Source organism: Enhydra lutris, unplaced genomic scaffold, assembly GCF_002288905.1.
Source record: "Enhydra lutris kenyoni isolate GAN:26980312 unplaced genomic scaffold, ASM228890v2 scaffoldscaffold2, whole genome shotgun sequence".
Taxonomy (NCBI): Eukaryota; Metazoa; Chordata; class Mammalia; order Carnivora; family Mustelidae; genus Enhydra; species Enhydra lutris.
Window position 1 is genome coordinate 36175648 of NW_019154086.1, and position 8580 is coordinate 36184227.

Consider the following 8580-nt stretch of genomic DNA (forward strand, 5'->3'; position numbering starts at 1 on the left):
CACACACACACACACACACACACACACACAGAGAATGTATGTATATATCATATGTATATGTGATATTTTATATTAAAGCCAATAAAATGCTTATTTCTATACATTAAACTTTACTATTAAATATTTTTATTTTTGTGAATGTGTTTTCTTAAGTATTCAGACTTTCTCCCCACCATTTTATTATTTTGTCTCATGTAATACTGCTGCTTTACAATCTATGACCTGGGGGAAACTTCGGCATGAGGAAGAGGAGGAGAAAAGGTTAGATTTAACTTGCAACAGCTAAATGAAAACTCTTCCAAATTCTTTTTTCCCCAGCATCCGAGGAAAAGAGTGAAAATCTGTTTCTGGGTGAGAAATTACTGTTTTTACATGGATCCTTCTATTTCCTTCGTAGTTCCTGGTATTTGCAATCTCAATTCTTTTGTTAAAGCCAATATTTAAAAAAAGAGTGTTTATGATGAAAGCAAAGTAAAAAATGAGATGTTTATTTTAGGTAACATCTTATTTTATAAGAAAATGTATTCAAAATATATTTATTGAATACAAGTAATGTATAAGAAATTAGCTTATATACTTTGAAACTCATTAATATATACTAATATATTTTTATTACAATGCTAATATACATTTTTAAATTAAAAAGTTAAATTTAAATAACTGCAGAATGATAGTAGAGAATTAAGAGTAACAGTATACTGGAAAATGGCAGAGTAGGAGGATTCTAAGCTCATCCCCTCCCCTGGATACACCGAGATTACACTCACATCAGTGTATACAACCAGAAAACAAACAGAAGACTGACAGGACAAACTCCCCAACTAAAGGCAGAGAAGAGGCCGCATCTAAGATGGAAGGAAGGGCAGAGATGCAGTGGGCGACTAAACAGACTCACAGGCCATCTGTGGGAGAAAGGGAGCTATGGGCAAGGAGAAGGGAGAGAAAAAGATGATTACACTGGGAAGCCTGCTCTGGGAAGACGAATCCCCATAGCATTTGGCTTTGAAAACCAGAAGGGCTAATTTCATGAGTTCTTACAACCAGTGGGACTTAAAGCATGGAACTTTAAAAATCAGTGGGCTCACTTCTGGGAAATCTGTGAGGGCAGTAGGAAGCTGAGTCTCAGCCTTTAAAGAGACAGCACAACAAATAGTCCATGGAGAATGCAGTTAGGAAAACTGCCTGGGATATAAAAGGAGGGTTATTTACTAATCACTGGGCATGTCCCAGAGGAACAGATTTCACTGGGATACTCCTCTAGAAACAAAGGAGTGGGTGTGATTTCCCTCCCCTATACCCAGCATAAACACAGCCACCATGAGAATCAGTACAATATTGGCTTTTACTTCCTAACTTACTTATACTGAGCCTTAACCCTCAGTCCCAGCACTGTATGTCCCCACCCCAGAAGACAGCTCAAACCTTTCCAACACTGCATCTCTTGACTGCAGTTGTGGTGGCAGCAGTGGCTGGTCACCTACAGCGGTGGATGTGCACAACTTGTTAAAACTAGCATCCCATCTGTGCGTGCATTGTGAATCAGGCCCCAGTCACCTGGTCTCAGCAATGGCAGCAAGTCCCATGTAGAAGACGAATGGCATACAAATCTGTGGGCACTGCACACCCCATTTGTACCATTTTGTGGTTTGGTTCTGGCTGGCCCTGATCGTGGTGGTGGAGACATGTTCCCTCTGGCAAGAGACCAGAGCCACCTCATTAAAAGTGTGTGCCTGCCCACTACTTTTAAGTGCAGGAGACATAGTGGACACACAAAAAATAGGCAGAGAGGTAGACAAAATTAGGAGACAGAGGAATGAAAGAATAGGACAAAGCCACAGCAAGAGACCTAAGTGAAAGAGATAGAAGTTATAGGCCTGATAATTTAAAGTAATGATCATGTAGATACGCAATGGCCTTGAGAAAAGAGCAGAGGACATCAGTAAGACCTTAACAAAGAGAAAGAAAACAAAGAACCAATCAGAGATGAAGAACATGATAAATGAAATTAAAAATATACTAGATGAAATAAACAGCAGGCTAGAGAAGGAATGAATTAGCAACCTTGAAGACAGAGTAAGGGAAAGTAATCAAGGTGAGGAGGTAAGCAGGAAAATATTATGCAAAATGAGAAGAGACTTAGGGAACTCTGATTTCATCAAGCATAATGACATTAGCATTATAGGGACCCACAAGAAGTGAGAAAAGAGGGTAAAAAATTAATTTGAAGAAATAATAACAGGGCAAAATGTAGTGATAAGAGAATTTTAAAAGCAGAAAGAGAAAAGAAGATAGTTACATACGAGGGAGATCCCATAAGGGTATCAGATTTTTTAACAAAAAAAACTTTGCTGGCTACAAGGGAGTAGCAGGATATATTCAAAGTGCTGAAAGAAAAAAATCCATATCCAAAAATACTCTATCCATGAAGGCTATCATTCAGAATAGAAAGATAAATGAATTTCCCAAACAAAAGCTAAAGGAGTTCACGACCACTAAATGAGTCCTACAAGAAGTATTAAAGGGGACTCTGAGTGAAAAGGAAAGATCATAAGTAAGAGTAAGGAAAGAAGGAAGGAAAAAGAAAACATTAAAAATAAATATATTTGTAAAAATCAGTCAAGGGACTCACAAAATAAAGGGATATACAGTATTGCAAACATATACCTAAAATGTGGGGAGAAGAGAACGAAAGATTGGGTTTGATATTAAGACCATCAACTTAATACAGACTGCTATATAAGGAAATATTATATACACATCTAATGGCAACCACAAATCAAAAACCAGTAATACATAGGCAAAAAGTAAAAACAAAGAAATCCTTGTATATCATTAAAGAAAGCCAACTTATGGTAAGAAAAAAAGACAAGAAGGAACACAGAAATTCTACAAAAACAACCTCAAATAATGAAGTGGCAACAAATACATACCTATCAATAATTTCTTTGAATGTAAGTAGACTATTCCAATCAAAAGACATAGGGTGACTGAATGGATTAAAAAATGATGCATCTAAATGTTGCCTAAAAAAGACTCATTTCAGGACTAAAGACATGCAGATTGAAAGTGAGAGGGATAGAGAAACATTTATCATGCAAATGGATGTTGGAAGAAAACTGGGACACCATTACTTACAGCAGACAAAATATATCTTAAAACAGTGTAACAAAGGATGAAAAGGAACACCATATAATTATTAGGAAGACAATCCAACAAGAAGACATAACAATTGTAAATATATATGCCCCCAACATGAGAGAACCCAAATACATAAAACAGTTACTAACAAAAATAAAGGGAATAATAGTAATACAATTGTGGAGGACTTTAATACCCCACTTACATCAATGGACAGATAATCTAAATATAAAATCAGCAAGAACACAGTGGTTTTGAAGGACACTCTGGACTAAAGGACTTTAATAGATATATTGTCAACATTCCATCCTAAAACAGAATACACATCCTTTTCAAGAGCACATGGAACATTCCCCAGATTAGATGACATATTAGGTCACAAAACAAGTTTCAACAAATTCAGTAAGACTGAAGTCATACCATTTATCTTTCTGTCCACAAGGCAATGAAACTGTAAATCAACCACAAGAAAAAATCTGGAAAGAGCACAAATACATGGAAGTTAAACAACATGCTACTAAACAATGAATGGGTCAACCAAGAAAGCAAAGAGGAAATAAAAAAATATATAAAAGCAAATGAAAACACAATGGCCCCAAATCTGTGGGATGCAGCCTAAGCAGTTCTAAGAGGGAAGATTATAGCAATACAGGACTACTTCAAGAAGTAAGAAAAATCTCAAATAACTTAATCTTATACCTAAAGGAGGTAAATAAACAAATAAAACCCAGCACTAGCAGAAGGAAGGAAATAAGATTAGAGTAGAAATAAATGATAGAGAAAACAACAACAATTAAAAACAAACAAACAAAAACACAATAGAAGAGATCAATGAAACCAGAAGCTGGTTCTTTGAAAAGAAACATAAAATTGACATACCATTATTCAGACTCAGGGAAAAAAAAAATAAAAGACAAACAAAATCAGAAATGAAAGAGGAGAAATAACCAGCACCATTGAAATAGAAAGGATTTTAAGAGACTATTATTAAACACTATATGCCAATAAACTGGACAACCTGGAAGAAATGAATAAAATCCTAGAAATATACCTACCAAAACTGAAACAGGAAGAAATAGAAAATTTGAACAGACCAATTTCCAGCAATCAGTATTCAAAACTCCCAAACAAAAGCCCAGGATCAGATGGCTTTGCAGGTAAATTCTACTGAAAATTCACAGAGGAGTTAATACCTATTCTTTTCAAACTGTTCAAAAGAAAGCAAGCTTCCAAAAACATTCTATGAAGCCAGCATTACCTGGATATTAAAACCAGAAAAAGACACTACAAAAAAAGAGACCTAAAAGCCAATATTTTTGATGAATATAGATGCAAAAATCTTTAGCAAAATACTAGCAAGCTGAATCCAACAATACAATAAAAAAAAAAAAAATCATGCCCCATGATCAAATGGGATTTATTCCTGGGATGCAAGGATGGTCCAACATTCACAAATCACAGTGCTATCTCGTATAAACAAGAACAAAGTATAAAAACCCTCAACAAAGTAGGTTCAGAAGGAACACACCTCAACATAATACTCAATGGGGGAAAATGGAGAGCTTTTCCCTAAGATCAGGAACAAGACAAGGATGTCCCACTCTCACCACTTTTATTCAGCATAGTACTAGAAGTCCTAGCCATAGCAGTCAGACAAGACAAAGGAATAAAATGCATCCAAATTGGTAAAGAAGAAATAAAACTTTCACTACTTGCAGATAACATGATACAACATATAGAAAATCCTAAAGACTTCACCAAAGAACTACTAGAACAATTCAGTGAGGTTGTAGGATCAAAAAAAAAAGAAAGAAAAAAGAAAAAAAATCAATATATAGAAATCCATTGCATTTCTATACACTAATAATGAAGCAGCAGAAAGAGAAATTAAGAAAGTCCTATTTACAATTGCACCAAAACGATAGAATATCTAGGAATAAACTTAACCAAAGTTAAGAGGTGAAAGACCTATACTCTGAAAACTATAAAACAATGCTAAGGAAATTGAAGATGACACAAACAAGTGGAAAGATATCCCATGCATGTGGACTGGAACAAATATTGTCAAAATGTCCATATAACCCAAAACAATCAATGCAATCAATGCAATCCCTATCAAAATACCAATAACATCTCTAGAACAGATAATACTAAAATTTGTATGGAACCACTAAAAACCCTGAATAGCCAAAGCAATGTTGAAAAAGAAAAATAAAGCTGGAGTTATCATTCTTCTATATTTCAAGTTATATTAGAGAGCTGTAGTAATCAAAATAGTATGATACTGGCACAAAAATAGACCCACAGATCAATGGAACAGAATAGAAAGTCCGGAAACAATCCCACAATTATATGGTCAATTAATCTTTGACAAGGGAGACAAAAATATGCAATGGGAAAAAAGTCTCTTCAACAAAAGGTATTGGGAAAACTGGACAGCTACATGAAAAAAAATGAAACTGGACCACTTTCTTAGACCATACACAAAAATAAACCCAAAATAGATAAGGACTAAATGTGAAACCTGAAACCATAAAAATCCTAGAAGAGAGCACATGAAATAATTTCTCTGACATCAGCCATAACATCTTTCCAGACAGGTCTCCTGAGGCAAGGGAAACAAAAGCTAAAATAAGCTATTGGGACTACATCAAAATAAACAGCTTCTGCACAGCAAAGGAAACAAAACTAAAACACAATGTACTGAATGGGAGAAGAGATTTGCAAATGACGTATACAATAAACGGTTAGTATTTAAAATATACAACTCAATGCCAAAAAAAAAAAAAAAAAAAAAACAACCCCAATAATCCAATTAAAAATGGGAGAAGACACAAACAGACATTTGTCCAAAGAAGACATACAGATGGCCGATAGACACATGGAAAGATGCTCAGTATCATTTATCATCAGGGAAATGTAAATCAAAACCACAAAGAGATACCACTTCACAGCTGTCAGAATGGCTAAAACCAAAAAACACAAGAAACAACAAGTATTGCTGAGGATGTGGAGGAAAAGGAGACCTCATGTACTGTTGGTGGGAATGCAAACTGGTACAGCTACTATGGAAAATGGTATGGAGTTTCTCAAGAGATTAAAAAATAGAACTAGCCTATGATCTAGTAATTCCACTACTGGGTATTTACCCAAAGAATACAAAAACATGAATTCAAAGGGATATATGCAACCCTATGTTTATTGTAACATTATTTACAACAGTCAAATTATGGAAGCAGCATAACTATCCACTGATAGATGAATGGGTAATGAAGAAGTGATACATATAGACAATGGAAAATTATTCAGCAAAAAAAATGAAATCTCACTATTTGCAATAGCATGGATGAAGCTAGAGAGTATAATGTTAAGTGAAATAAGTCAGAGAAAAACAAATACCATATGATTTCACTCATATGGCATTTAAGGAAAAAAGAAATGAGCAAAGGAAAAAGAGAGAGAGAGAAACCAAGAAACAGACTCTGAACTATAGAGAACAAACTGATGGTTACCAGAGGGGAGGTGTGCGGGGGATGGATGAAATAGGTGAAGGGAATTAGAACATTTATCTTGATGAGCATTGGGTAATATATGACCTTGGCTGAATCACTATATTGTACACCTGAAAATAATGCAACACTGTTAACTACACTGGTCTTAAAATAAAAAATAATGAAAGAAGAGTAACAATGTATTCAGAAGACTGTTACAAAAAAATCTACAATTGTTCAGCCTAAAATTATTTTTGAGGATATTCTTTAAATATTGTAGATACTTCTTTCCAATACACTGCTAAAAGGATTTTAAAGGTTTAAAAAATATTAAACACAGAAAAGGTGAAAAGACTGAGGCATGAAACATTAAAAGATGAGAGATTTTTATTTATTTATTTATTTATTTATTTATTTATTTTTTTTTTTTTAAAGTTTTTGGCAGTGGTGTTGACTTAGCAGAGAAAAGAAAGCTGTATCGAAGTGAGGAACTTCTATGGGAAAGGAGTGAATTTATCACTTAAAAGGTCATGATTTGGAAATACCAGGTACCTAAAAAGAGGATAAGAACAGGGAATAGGTTGAAAACTGTACAGGATGGGGAGGGGAAACAGAGGCTGAGAATTCTAGGCATCCTCTGTTACTCTGCAGAGGGAGGAACTTTCTTCTTCCAACCTTTCTCCCCTCCCTGCCATCCACCAGCTCTGAAACTTTGAGCCAGGAGACTACAGATTAAACAGAATGGTGACATCAGATTGAAACCATGATGATTAGTTAAGAAAGGACATATCAAAGGAAGGAACTTCAATGTCTTCACAAGCATATCTGCAGGAAGCATATGTACCCTCATCCCTTCCCTCACACCCCCATCCCACTCTCTAAGCATATGATTCACTGATTCCTGTCTTGAGTCCAAAAGGTTCTTCTTTCAACCCTATTCTTTTCCTAAGTAAAGATTTCTAAATGCAAATATTTTTCAATTTCAAATCTGAATATATAGTCAAGGGTCTCCAGCCACTTGCTGAATGCCTTCTGTCAGAAAGGAATGGATCAAAGCAGACATAAAAAAGGACAAAGATAGTGAAGAAATAAAAAATACTAAAGAAAACCCCCAAATTTTAGCATCTTCAGTAAGAGGAGATATTCTACCAAATATTCTACCAAAAAGAAATGTACTACACAAAAAGAATAAAGTATACATAAAATAAAAATATTCAATGATAAAATAACAAATCTACATAAAAAATTCCAACATGGGTTTTAGAAGATTAAAAGAAACATCCTCTGGATGGGCAGGGAAGGGGGGAGACAATTATGAGATGGGAGAAAAAAGAGAAGAGAATATTTGGCTCCAAAACGAGGTCTCTTTTAGAATAAAAAAGAGACTACGGAGTTAGCTCCTGAAAAAAAAAAGTCAAGGCACATTCTTATAAAAACTTAGGGAAAAAATTTAGAAAACAAGGGAAAAAGAGAAGTTCCTAAGAGCTTCCAGAGGTGCAGAAAAGAACACATGCAGAGAGGTTAAACTAGAACTTCACTGGTGTCAGTAGCAACACTAATTGTTCAAAGAAGGAGAAACAATATCATAAAATTATGAAGGAAAATGGTTTTTATCTTAAATTCTATGCCCAGCTAAATTTTCATTCGAGGGTAGGGGAAAACACAGAATCTAGGAAGGAGGTGATCTAGCACAGGAGAATGGTAAATAAAGTCTCAGTGTTACAGATGTGTACAGACCCAGGAAGGCGTCAGTCTAATTTCAGGGTAGAGGAATGCCAGAGATAATGCATATGAAACATCAATAGCACCAATATATTATTTGTTGAGTAAATATTTGGAAAAAGTACTACTCTTTGGTATATACATTGGAAGTTAGGAGAAATAGTTTTCCATAAATACATAGAAATTTACACAGAAAAAAATGTCTTATTAATTCCAGTGAGAAAATTTA